Source organism: Plecotus auritus (assembly GCF_963455305.1).
Source record: "Plecotus auritus genome assembly, chromosome: 4".
NCBI lineage: Eukaryota > Metazoa > Chordata > Mammalia > Chiroptera > Vespertilionidae > Plecotus > Plecotus auritus.
Window position 1 is genome coordinate 40,978,168 of NC_137775.1, and position 13,825 is coordinate 40,991,992.

General features: G+C 46.6%; 1 protein-coding gene across 1 annotated transcript in view; it reads left to right on the plus strand.

The window, feature by feature from the left end:
• Positions 1-4,936: 4,936 nt before the first annotated feature.
• The window catches only part of SCML4 (Scm polycomb group protein like 4), an 85,280-nt gene continuing 76,391 nt past the window's right edge, over positions 4,937-13,825 (plus strand). Inside the window, exon 1 of the mRNA XM_080664239.1 lies at positions 4,937-5,127. The gene's annotated coding sequence lies outside the window, so the exon portion shown is untranslated. The remainder of the gene's footprint in view (positions 5,128-13,825) is intronic.

Consider the following 13,825-nt stretch of genomic DNA (forward strand, 5'->3'; position numbering starts at 1 on the left):
CTTCCCTTCCTCCCTCTCCTCCTCCTCCTCCTCCTCCTCCTCCTCCTCCTCCTCCTCCTCCTCCTCCTCCTCCTCCTTCTCCTTCACAACACACACACCTAGAAAAATTGGGCCCAGAAGCAGTGACTGTTGTCAGCTGAAATTGAATATACTCCTTACTTATTCTGAGTCTCTTTTCCTGTCTCTTTAGAGTGCTTATACAAGTCTGGCTGAGGTTCTCTTTCTCTAATTCCAAGAGTTTCTCAGCACTCAAAGATTGATCTCTCATATTTAACTTGGGGAAAATATTTTAGGAGGAAAAGGGAAACAGCAAATAAACCGAAGTGCTTGGCGATCACCTGTATAAATGTTGAATACAAGTTTATTAGTTTCACACGGCTCAAGCAGAAACAATCCTAAGGAGTTGACATTTTAAGAACATAACAGAGGAGAGAGATAGGAAATAGAAATCATCTTTTCCATTTTTACAAATTAAGATTTATTTTCTGATGACAAACATATAAAGTCAATATTTTTTTTTTGGGGGGGGGGAAGGAATCAAATCTAAAAATCTATACTAATATTTATTGGTCACCTTCTTTAACCCCTAGTTTCTTTTATTCATTCATCAATAATTATTTGTGGATTTCCTATTACAGAGCAGACACTAAGCTACATGCTGGGGATACAATGGGGAGCACCCAGCCATCTTGGAGTTTACACCTGAATGACCAAAGAAAAAGTCCCTCCTGTTGTCCCCCTCAGCTGTCCTGTCTGTCAGCACATGCCCTGACCCTTTCAGCCTGTTACCAGACACTGCCCTGGGGTGAGGGTCTCTGGGCTTGCTACCACTAAAACTGGGAGACCTTGACACAGATATTTCCACTAAGTCAATCCCTGAATCTTAGCCAGGGCCACAGGCCCAGAGCCACAAAGACAGGAGGCCCCACCTGAGAGGAGCCATGGTTTAGGCCCACGAGAACTTGACTGAGTCTTCCTTTCCTCGGAAGGGAGTGATTTTCACTGCATTTGACCACTTTCCCCTCCCCCAATAACCTATGTCTTTAGTACATGGCTTTACTAAAACAAGACTGTTATCTGCGCTGAGAGGACCCCACAGACTGTGGGAGCCCTTCGGTGGGGAAGGACAGGGGGTCTGCCTTGATTTTGCATTGGCTCTGCTGAGCACCCTGCGTGGGCTCAAAGGCACTAAATGATTGGGGAAGTCCAGCGTGGAGGATAGCAGGATGACTTGAATGAGTAGGGGACAGTCTTCGCTCTTGAAGCATTGGCTAAGGCTGTGGCTGAAGGTAGCCTACAACCACTGGACAGAGGTTTATTTTACTTCATTGATGACAAGTACATTTAAGACTTACGATTTATGAGAATTATAAGCAAATGTGTTTGCAGATGTTAAAAGGAAAAATTCTGTTACTAATCAATCATTTAATTCATATGACTTTGTATTATCTATCATAAAAAGTAGGTCTTTCTTTGTAGAAAATATAAAAAAGAAAGATTAAGAAGATAAAAATTATACATAGTCCTATTACCAAGGATCATATTTCTAGTATTTTACAAATCATTATATTTTTTCAAAATAAGATTTTTTAAGCAAGTATATATTGAGAACATTTTCCCCCTACTTTCATAGTTTTCTATGACATCCTCTTTGGTAGTTATATTGTATATTCTTTGTTTTTTAATTGATTAAGGTATTACATGTGTCCTTATCCCCCCATTGCCACCCCCCCTCATGTATATTCTTTTATATTTTTATTGGAAGTTGAAAGGTTGTTCCTGTTTATTTTCACTACAAAGAACAGTCTTGGTTTTCATTTAGAAAGGACCCTGGTTGCACACACTGAGCTCTGGCCCCATGGAAGTTAGGGCTTTGAGCTGAAGAAGTGGCAGGAAGGGGAGCGCAGCCGCCTGCCATTCATCACTCCCTTCGGCCCTCTAGTCTGACTAACGAGGCTCCCCTTTGGCAAAATGGTGACCCTAAGCCTCAGACCTTCCATAACCACGAAACTTCTCAAACTGCCAGGAATACTTGAGGAAAAGTTAGTGCTGACTGATGTGGAAGCAAAGTCAGGGGCCACATGAGTGTGGGGGAGTGGTCTCCTTTGCTGCTTCAGGAATGGAATCCTGGCCTTAAAACTTCCCTGTTCTTTCTCCATGCTCTCTCCCCTCAATCTCCATCACAACTTGACAGTCCAAAGCACTAGTTTGCCAGGTCTTAGTCTATTGGCAGAGAAGAGCTGTTTGCCTGTTAGCAGTCATGGCCATAGCCACAACCACAGCTGCGTTCTCCTCCAACGCAAGCATTGGTTTGTTCCAGCCTGCAGGTAGAGCAATTCATCAAACTCTAGAATGTCAGAGCCATAAGGGACCACAAAAATGATCTAGTCCCCCACCCCACCCCCTCCTGTTGTAGAAGAACAGTGATTTGACCAATGTTACTGGGTTAATGACAGAGCTGGAACAAGGGGCAGTGCCAGGGAGCCATGGAGCCCTATGATTAATTACTGTGCCTTGGGGAACGGACTGCCTGGGTCAAGCCTGTAGCCAACACTTCAGAGCTGTGTGACCTTGGGCAACTTATTTAGTATCTCTGAGTCTCAGTTTCTTTACCTGTAGAATGGAGATGGTACTTACAATACTGACATCATAGGGTTGTTGTAAATGAGATAACACAAATAGGATGTATACATAGTAGTTCCCCAGTAAATGAGAGCTAGGGTTATGGTAACAAGGGTTGTTTTAGCAGTAGCACTGACTCCCCTGTCCAGGACACAGCCCTCTCCACCTGATGCGCTGGTTGCCACCATCACTCATTACCAGCAGCTGACAGAACTTACTACTCTTCCAGGGGAGACTCCTCTAAGTAAGTGTGTGTTTGGGTCGCCCTCACATTAACCTGCTTGCTCTCACTGCACCTTTTGCTAACAACCAACCCAGTGGCATTTGTGTGGAAAGAGTAGAGCCTGTCTGAGACAGAGATGTAACCACAGGGCAAAAGAAAATTAACAACGTGGCACAACTGAAGCATCCTGAGCTTAGCCCAGGGATGCACAAGGCTTAGAGATAGACACATTCGCTCAGAAGGGCCCCTTTCTTCTGAACAGACCCTTTAGTGTGTGTACAGCCATTCCACCGAATTTCTTTTCTCATTTTGTGGTTGACTTGTGATGCCACTGCCTGCATCCCAGCCACACCCACTGAAGACAGACCCCAACAATAAGGACCTGGGAGGAGGTGAGGAAGTTCAGGCACTGAGAATCAGAATCACAAATTCTCGAAATGGGGAGGAAAACCAAAAACTCCTTTCTTTCAGACAGATTCTGTCAAGTCGTCTTCTTCTTTTATAGGATTTGGGAAATATTTTTGATTATCTGAGGAAGCTTTGTTATTTTTTTATCTGAAGAAATCTTTAAAAGTGTCGACGGGTTTAGCATCTCAGACCACCCCACGTGCTGTGGAGCGGAGTGTGGGGCTGTGCTCGAGGCCCCGCATGCACACAGCCACTGTGGCTGAGAGAGATGTTGGCCGAATTGAAATCACCCATTGGGTCCTGTTTCCTTTTCTTCTCCTCATTCTCTCCCTCCTCTCTCTCCTCCTCCTTTAATGAAATCAACTTACATTCAATGACCAAAATGAAAAACTACCAAACTTGCCTTTTCCCACACAAAACCAAACCAAACCATAAAATTAGATAATTAAATGAACTAAATAGTGAATTTACTTCTTGCTCAATAAATACAATGCTTTGACTTCAAAAAAGATTTAATTTTTTCCCTCTGGTCATAATTCGCGGAGAGAGTTCTTATTCTTTCTAATGTGATGCTGCCTATAGACTCAGAAAATCTATAGGGGATTTTATTTTTAAAATCTATGTTGGGATTTTTTTTTTTCATTCTCAGTACCTGTCCAAGTTGTGGCCTAAGCCTCAATTAGCCCTACTTGGTGTTCACTCCTGGCTAAATTTGCTTGTCGCCCAGCCCCAGGAGGAAACCTGCGGGTGGCCACATGTTTGTTGGATGAATGTTTCTTCTTGTAGGAAATACCTGGGAATAATAGTCCAGAATGGGGTGAAAGAAATGGGCAATGCTCCACTTTATTAAAAAAAAAAAAAAAAGGAGAAAACGTCACTTTTCCAGGACAAGTTGTTTTGCTACAAGCAATACCACAGAGCACGGAGGCACACAGCAGCCCTTTTCCTATGTCAGGACTGTCCCAGCCCGGCAGGCCCCGACCCCGTTCCTGGTGCGGAAACTCTTCCGCACTTACACACACAGACCTGGAACCCAAGTCCAGGAGCTGATTTAATGCGATGACAAAGGTGTTGCATGCAGCTGTAGAGTTACTACGTCTGACCACAGGCTGCTGACCTGTGTGTGCACACTCCTCTGCACACACACATTCTCTCCTGAACAACGATGGCATGAGAATATTTCTTTTTGTTTTATTTGTCTAAAGGCAAATATTTACTCCTTCAGCTCACCAGTATCTCGTAAGCCCGGCGCTAGCCCACACTGCTGCAGGGCTGGGACAAAGAGATGATGTTACAGTCTGGTTTCTATGGCAACAGAGGAGGGGTAATGAAAACCGAAATGTTGGAAACACCCCTTCTGACAATTGTGACATAATTCAGTTTATTACAAGGACGCAACTACCAAAGAAGCAGAAGTGTCATTACCTTGCAGCTCATGTCGGCAAAAAGCTACACTGCACATTTCTCTTAGTTGGGCTGCTAAGAGGAAGGAAACATGAAACACACACACACACACACACACACACACACACGCATGCCTCGCGTTTGCTGCATGTAAAATGTGTGTGTTCTTTAAAAGCCAGTGGTTGGCTGGTTTTCCGGACATGATGTGGTTGAAGCTGTCATCGTAATGGAAATTCATTGCTGTAGCTATGGTAAATCGAGTTTCTGCCTGTGCTGAATGCATTAGTCTAATGAGATGTGTGCAGCCGGAGAGCAGGGCTGCTGGAGACTAACTGTGAGCGACTAACACCCGGGTGGACGCTTAGCTTTTGCAGTACTGGGTTTGCATGTAGCGAAAGTCTTCTGTCTTCTGAGTCAACCTTCCCGGCCTGGTAAAGAACCTGACCAGGGCTCTGGTGAACCCGCTGTAGGTAAGGGAGACACACACCCGGAGGGTGTGCCGTGGGCACGGGGTCCTGCTCTTTCCACTGTCAGCACGACAGGTTCCCTGGCTCAGCTCGGCTGGGTGCATGCCTCCCTCCTGGGCACTGCATGAATGTTCTGCACTCAGACCGCGGAGGGCGGCAGGTAACTTTAGAACCTTCTACTCCAAATACAATGTGTGATTTCTCAATCAGATCTCAGGGGGAAGACGTAGCATAGAATCATAGAGTTGATACATTTAGGGATATACATGTTCACTGCTCTTTAACTTTGCATTTAAATACGTAGAAAGTTGTTTTCCCCCCGAAATGTGAACTCAAATAATTGGTTAGCTATTCTTTAAAGGATGATGATTTTGCTTTGTTTTTTAATAAAGAAATTTTTAGCATGTCTTGGGATAAAAATATTTACCTAATATTTAATGTTTAAAATCAGTGTGTTGTGAAAAGGCGAGAGTGGCTTTTTAAATGGAATTTCATTTTTTTGTACACCCGATGGAATATTTTACGGGTTTGTGCTGGTCTTTCCTAATTTCCCAGGATAGATGAGAATACTATTTTGGAGGAAAAAAACACACAGGTGACTATGGCATGTCGGGAGCAGTTTTCCCAAATTCAAATACAGAGTCACCTCTTTCCCAGGTGGGGACCTGGTGTGACTTGAACCCGATTCCACATGTCCCTCCTGTTGGCACGAGGCTTCCTCTCCAGGTTTCGTGCTGAGCAGGAGAGGACCGGGAGGAGGGCGAGGTGCCGACTTCATGGAAGTCATCTGACCGGTATTTGGGGTACTGGTCCGAGTTCTCTCCACTCCCTGAAACCGTCAATGCGGGGCGGCTCCTGCGTGGCTGCGTTCCGGGCTGGTCCTCAAGAGGTTAGGCCATCGGTCCGTTCTGAGAAGGTGGCTTGCTGGCTGGGCTCAGCCTCTGTGGCTTGAGGAAGGAATCCAGGTGCTTCCGAATGAAGATGCTGGTTGTCTATTTTCCTTCCTTTGCAACCAGAGGGACCGTTTTTAAAGCGAGACGTAGTTCTTTTCTTTCCCAAGACTCGTTTCTTTTTAAAGAAAACAATATTTGGAGTGAAAGCATTAAAATAACTGTGAGGGAATTGAGCGTGTGGTCAAGCGGATACCCCGGGGCGCGGTGCCTGCGCGGAGCGCCCTGTTGTGGTGCTGCTGGGGAAGCAGCCTGAGAAAGTCAGGCGGGGGTTGAGGAAGGGCAGCCGGACGAAGATGGCCTAGAGAGCAGGAGTGATGGCACAAACGCAAACAAGAGGTCAGGATAGGACCGCCAGGGAAGTTGTTTTGGTTGTTTCAAAATCGTTACTTTATAAAACGTATTTGCGACATAGTTTAAAAAATCGGAATGTGTGTTCTTTAGCTCTTTAAATTGTGCCTGTGGAGGGACTCTGATATTTTGGTAGATTTGTCCACCTGCTTGATCGGCGGAATTAGAAGAAAATGGCAAATCCCACAAAAACTCAGTTCTTTGATGTTTAACATGTTTACATTTCTTTCCTGTGCCACCAAAATGACTTGCATTTTGCTGGAAAGGGTAGAAATAAATAAATAAGTAAAAACAGACGTGTGGTGAGGGGAACGAAAACAGTGAGAAAAGCAAGAGGAGATTGCGCTCCGTGGCTGGCGCCCGTCTGCTTCTGGTGGTGCGTTTCCGAGGCAGCGAGGCAGCAGGTGCAGTGTCACTTCCTGGTTCCTGGCCCTGGTCCCCCCCCCCCCCCAAACCCCCCAGGAGCAGGTGAGACCTGCAGACCCGCTGCTGGCCACTGAGAATTCGAAACACGACGACTTTTACAAATGTTAAATAGCATGCTCCCTATGAAAACGAAGCGATGCCTCAAAGTGCAAGGGTATAAAATGTGTAAACTTTTAAGTGATGTGAGCATCAGACTGCATCCACGCTCTCAGGGAGTGGTGGCTTTTATTTGGTTAGTCTCCGTTTTGGATCTCAAATTCTTCAACACGTTCAAGAAGTACATGGCTGAAGTTCCCTTAAATCGAAACGAGGATGCTCGGAGAGAAGCAACCTGTCCGAACATTCGGGCAGTTAGACTGGAGAGTGTTTTGAAGGTGCTTTTACAGTTGGCGTGCCGGGTGGACACATCACGCCTCTGTATGCTTGCCTCTTAGGACCTGGGAGAGCCAGCATTGGGTGCGGGCAGAGGTGGGGCCGCAGCTGGGAACTCGCTCCCTGGGGCCCTGGCAGAGCTCCACCGGAGGAGCTCACCCCAGCCTGCACCCCTGGGAGCCTCAGCATCATGCTGGCACCGAGGGGCGCTCAGCACAAGCCATGCGTCCCGAAGAAAACGGGAGGCAACACTGGCCCTTGTGGGGCTGGGGGCTTCAGATGCCAGGGGCCCCCAGTTTTATCCCGAGCCGCTCCTCTTTCCTCTGCCTTCTGCTTTTGTTCAGGGATGCTGTGGGAAAGACGGGGAAAAGACGAGGAAGACCTTTCCCATCTAATTATCAAAGAGCATAAAATTCAGTCCAGCATTTTGGAGAAGAGGTTTATGAAAGCCGGGCCATCTGCCGTGAGCACACATGTTTCTTTATTTGGGTGGGCACATTCGACTTGTCTAGGAATGAGTTTGGATTAAGTGCCTCCTTGGACATCTTCTTAATTCTGTGATTTCCCAAAAGGCTAGTGTGAGCTTTACCTGTTTTTATTATTTCTGTTGCCTTCAAGGGCAGACAGGTGAGGAGAAACCAGCGGATTAAAAACAGCCCCCTGGGAGCAAACACAAATGGTATGGTGCACAAATAATGTAACCGAAGCCACTACCGTGGCTAGTAAATTACTCCAAATTTTAATTAATAAGTCACAGAAACCACACCATGAGCTTTAAAAATTACCCCGTTATCAATAAGGTGATAATGAACTTGCTCTGGAATTAGCCATTCTCTCAGCCCGGAGCAGTGTGCAGCCTTGTAAGTTGTCTGGAATGCTGCCAGTTTTAAACAATCGGTCTTCTGGCAAACTTACTGGATTTTAATTCAAACATCGATTGTGACATTTTCCAACAAGGTTCAAAGACCATGGGATCACCCAAGTCACGGTAGAATTTCCGAGATGTTGGGATTGCATTTCAATCTGTTGCTTTCTCTTTCTTTATTTTCCTTTTCTACCCCCGCCTCCCCTAAACAAAACAAAACACAGCAACAACAAAGCTTTGCATTTGCAAGAGCGCCTCACTCTAGTCTGGGCTATAAATTTCTGCTAGAATCTCTGCTGTGTCGCTGGGCGAGTCCTGCCTTTGTTGATACACATATACCAAGTTCCAGTGCTTTGGCTGCAAGCCCATGAGGTCCTAAGTGGTTTTTTTTTTTTTAGTAGTTTTTTTTTTATTGTTGTTGCATTTGACTACTTTTAGTTCTGGCAAAGGTTCATTCCTTAGCATTTCTGCAAACTCTCACCGCAGTTTGTTCGATGCCAAGATTGAGATGGAGACTTGAAGCAAAGGAACTGCAGGGCAGAAGGGCCATATCAGACGCACTTAGGACTGTTTGAAATTTGGCTTATTCTGGCCTCCACATCCTAATGTCTGGAGGAGTACAGGAGCATTGGGCATTTCAGAGCAGCCTGCTCCACAATTCTCTCTCTCTCTCTCTCTCTCTCTCTCTGCCTGTCACTGGTGGGTGGCATTCAGGGGCAGCCTGATGAGGGGCACTGCTATTGGCCACAGTGCACAGTGAATGGAAGGCGCGTGGTGATGGGGTGCAGTCAATCTTCAGAAGTCAGAGCTCTCTCCTCCCTCTGGGTTTTCAAATGTTAGCCTCGATGGCTCTTGCTTCTCTCAGCCAAGAGACCTGGCCAGGCTGGGGTGCTGGGGACAAGGCTTTGCTGGGTTAGCTGGCAGTTCTGACAGTCAAGAACATCCCTGCCTCAGGAGGGTGGGATGGAGAGGAGCAGCAAGCAGGACTTGTGTGTTCTGGAATAAATGAAAAGGTGTCAATCAGGAGAGGTACTTTGCCACCATGGAGGAGATAAAGCACCTCCCACTTCTCACAACTGTTACTCTGTGGACTACTATTTTAGGACAGAAAGGAATGTATTCCCCTGTGGCTGTTCTCGGGTTGTACTAAGCTGAAAAGTCGCTCCATGGAGCCCATGTGACACCCTGGAGTAACGGGGATATATTCTGAGACCCGCACCGCGAGCTTCCCCGGGGTTGCCACCGTCACTGTTCGACCAGTTGCGTTTTAGAGAATCTGGTGGCACAAAACCATTTAAACTCCTCCCTCCCCTCCCACCAACTCAGACACATTCTACCTACATTTTTGTTTGTGGGGAGGCAGCTGTGCATTTCTTTCTTGGCAGCTGCATTTATTGGTCAGATAAATGGAACGTAGTCCCAGAGTTGCTGATTTTCAAAAGCGAAGGCATTCTCCTGCAGCCGGGCCGTGCCCTTCAAGGAAGGGGCCGGGCTGACCAGGAGTGGCCTTGCCTTCTTCGTCAGGATTATGACACAGAAGCACAGGAGCAGAGGTAGCCAGGAGGAGAAAATGAACGGGCCAGGGAAAACCAGTGTCAACGCCGTGCTTTGAAAGGTGGTGATGTCTGCTTAGCCCCATGATGGTGACTCAACTCTTGGGAGCTAAATATTTGTTAACAAAAGCCTTTGCCCTTTTTTTCTTTCTGTGCTGGTCATTACAGAGCAAAAGCCCCCATTCTTTCAAGACAAAACATATGACTCAAAAGTAACCCTAAAGAGACATGCAGCCCTCCAATGACGACGGGTACTAAGCCTGGAAACAAAAGCTGAGCTGGGCAGAGCAAGAATTGCCCCGGGTGGGTCGCAGTCCACCCACGAGAAATGGCACTGAACAAAGAGGTGTTGGGATAAAGCTCAGAGGAGAGAGCGTGTTCCACGCCCCCTTCCAAAAGCGGACCTGGCCATGGCTCTCCTTCCTGCACCCTCTGCAGGTCACAGAGGGTTCAGTGAGAGCTACTGTAGCACAGGGCTGTCTCCGGTCAGCCCTTACGGGTCTTTTTCTTTTGAAGGGAAGATGTTCTGTTTCCCCTTTCACATATGTCTACAAGTCATTTAGTGGCATCACTGATGAGAAAATCAGGGTCGAACACCAAGCGGTGTGTTTTTCCCTGGTGTTCCGAGCCAGGCACCCCCATCAGACCGGTGGTAACACACAGCAGTGTGTTGTGGAGTAAACGGATGCAGCCTTCCAGGCTGCTGGGACTGGCCTCAGGACTTGAATCCTGTTCAGACAGGCAACTGTGGCCTTGGTGAATGAGGAGAGGAAGAACTGAAAAGAGAAACACAGATGAAAGCCAATTCTGGAAAACAGGATTTGGAGGTCATGTGACTTAAACCATTTCTTTGGGCCTAACCGTTTCTATCCGATCACAAGCTCATTCTTTTTTTTTTTTTTTTTTTAATATATTTTATTGATATTTTACAGAGAGGAAGGAAGAGGGATAGAGAGTTAGAAACATCGATGAGAGAGAAACATCCATCAGCTGCCTCCTGCACACTCCCTACTGGGAATGTGCCCGCAACCAAGGTACATGCCCTTGACCGGAATCGAACCTGGGACCCTTCAGTCCACAGGCTGACGCTCTATCCACTGAGCCAAACCGGTTTCGGCACAAGCTCATTCTTTATGGCTTTCCAAGAAAGAGGCTGACCTTTCTCCTTCACAGTCCTTTAGGATTTAGTGCCCTCACTACTGGGAAATGATGGTGACATCAAGGCTTAATCAAATGATTAGCCATTAAGATATGCTGTTTATCCCAAAGAGCATAACTCAAAAATGTCATTGGGTTTATTGATCAGTACAGAACTCCACTGTGGGAATATATTTCTGTCATTAACCAGCCTTTAGGACCCTGGGGTCATGGGTTCATGCTGCTGCCATTGTTGCCTGTACTGTGGAGTCTGCCATGAGAGTTGGGGTCCAATCCAATCATCTGTGTATTTCCCCTTATACGGGGAACTCTCCCTTTCAGACGCTAGAAGATGCTCAAGCATATTTGATTATGAGCTCATTTGCAAAAACGCTTCAAGTGGAAAGCTGTAGATAGCTTTAGATTTTGGTGCACAAATTACGAAAAAAGCATGGGAATGGTGAAAATAAACACACCCCAACTTGTTCTAATGTCTGAGATCACCACCCACAATGTGATAATATAACTCTTGTTTTGAGTGTTGGTAACATAATTAAGTACTTAACATCAATAATGAGGGCAAACTGTATGGTGCGGTTATTTTGGTGCCTATGTGGAAACGGTTAATTGGTCCCACAGTGAGAAGCTGTACAATGTGTGTTGCCTTAATGAGACCAGGTGAGTATAAACTCTTCCCGGGGAATTGAGTTAGAAATTCAAGTTGGTGTGGGATATATGTGGCAATGTGTGGGGCCAATGCTATGTGGTGGCATCGAGGAGTGGTCTTTTCTCTCTGTTGCCCTCCCTTTTAGTTACAAGTTGTTTAGCAAGAACCCAGTAAAGAAGAACACAGCAGAGTTAGGAAAAGGGACATTCAGAAAAGTTTGTCTTGTACTGTTTCCCTTGGAATCAGCCCAAATTTGTGCTAAGGTCAAGTGCTAAGAAATTGGGTTCTTATTAATTGGCCTGAGCCCAGAGTAATGTGGAACAAATTAGAAGTATAATCACTTAAAAATACATATTTCTAGGCACAAGATAAGTTTTTATGACTCTATTTGACATTTTCCTGCCAGAAGGAAAAAAAAAAAAATTCCATGCGGCGTAAGACCTAGGCTGGTCCTTGTAGCTTTCAAACAGTGGACAGTGTGGGTCTCATGACTTCCTGGACAAAGTTAAGGAAACCCAAAGTTAAGGAAACACTTTTGCCAAGATTTTTCTGTATTCTGCTTGTGTACTTAGTCGATTGGTCAGTTTCCAGGGGTTTTCTTTCTCATTCCTGAAAACACAGATTTAAGGCAGGTTGGGAGCATTTACACTGGGACCATGGAACCACTGACGTCCCAGACCATTTTCCAGCTGCTCACCCCTTTGTGAAAGCTGGAAGGTGAAAATACGAGCCAAAGGAATGAGCTTGGAGCAAAAACGCGTGACATTTGATGGGAAGAGTAAAAAGCAAAAAGCCTCTACGCTGAGAAATGGTCTCTAAGTGAGTCCCAGATTCTTAGACTGAATGGGTGTTGAAGGCTCTCTGGGATGTGAGGGCCCTCTCCCAGGGCAAGCCTCCAGCGCGTCCCCAGGGTCTTTGAAGGTTGCAGCAGCACAGCCCCCCTCCTCAGGAGCTCCGGCAGTTAGCAAGGCCACCTTTCCCTGCAGATCTTCCCCCAGCTTCCTCCTCCGGTGACTTCCTCCTCTGAGGGTGTCCTTTTGTCCTTGGAGCTACACAAAATAAATATAACCGGAGCAGCATGGGTTCCAAGCGGCAAAAGCCAGTTCAGAGGCTACCAGTGTGACCCAGGACAAGTATGGTGGCCACCCTGGGCCTCCCTCCCCTCCTCTCCTCCATGGGGATGCTCTTCCTGTCAGTGCCCACTGCTGAGGCCCAGTGCCTCGAATAAATATTTATTGAATGAACGAAGGAACGAATGAATGAATGGTGAAAGGAGAGATCATGTCAGCAGGGTGGAGGCCGCACGGTGTTGCGGAAAGAGCAGGCACACTCTTTGTGTTACCCCCACTCTATTAGATCACAGAATTAACATTTCAGAAGTGGTTGGGAAGGTTACTTCGGGTAACGTCTACAAAGTACAAAGGAAACCGTCTCTGGAAAAGGGCTTTGCACACTGTGAAGTGCTGTACAATGATACTAAATAACATGCTCCCATTTATTGCGCATCCGAGGCCCAGGCTTGCTGAGGGAAGCACTGGACAGGCTGCATCTTATTTATCGGATTTAATCCATACAAGATGGGAGGGGCTATTTTTCCCTCCATGGTACAGCTAGGGAAACCGAGGCTACGTTACACAGCTTGTCAAGGGTCACATGGCCGTGTGAAGTCTGCTGAGTCTTTCCTTTGGGTTTAAACCGCCGATGGGGCTTCCGTGTCTTTCACCTGCAAGGCCTGAGGAGAAAGAGCTCTTTCATGCCCGCCAGCCGAGCCAGCTGCTCCCGCCGGCCTGCGGGGCTGTTCCCAGGCCCAGCCGGTTCCAGAAAGGAAATGATTCCCTGGTGTTTCCACTTGGAAAGACATTTTTGATCCACAGCAAACGTCTTTTAAAGCGGTAGGCCCTGGGTCCTGCCAGACTCCACCCTCATTTTTATTACAGATGTTGTTTAACTCCCTGTTTCCAATCCTGAAGTGAAATTCCCAGATAACATAACCCATTCACACCCGTAATGTAAGGAGAGTCAGTGTCATGTCATAACTGGACTATAAAGATTACACGCGGCCCACCCACATTGGGGGGGGGGGGGCGGAAAACTGCTTCACTCAGTCTATCGATGCAAACGTTAATCTCATACAGGAACACACCCCAGACACACTCAGAACCATGGCCCGGGCCAGTTGACACATAAAAGTCACCATCAGAGGGGATGTCCAGACAAAGGCTGCACAGGTTGTATCTAAGGATCTGTAGTTTGCTAAACACTCCTTTGAGCCCTGGGCTGTCCCTGTCTCTGGCCTGAGGATTCGGAGCTGAAATCCGGGTGGTATTGCTCCATTCATCAGGACCGTGATCCTCTGAGTCCTTCGCATAATTTCTCCTGA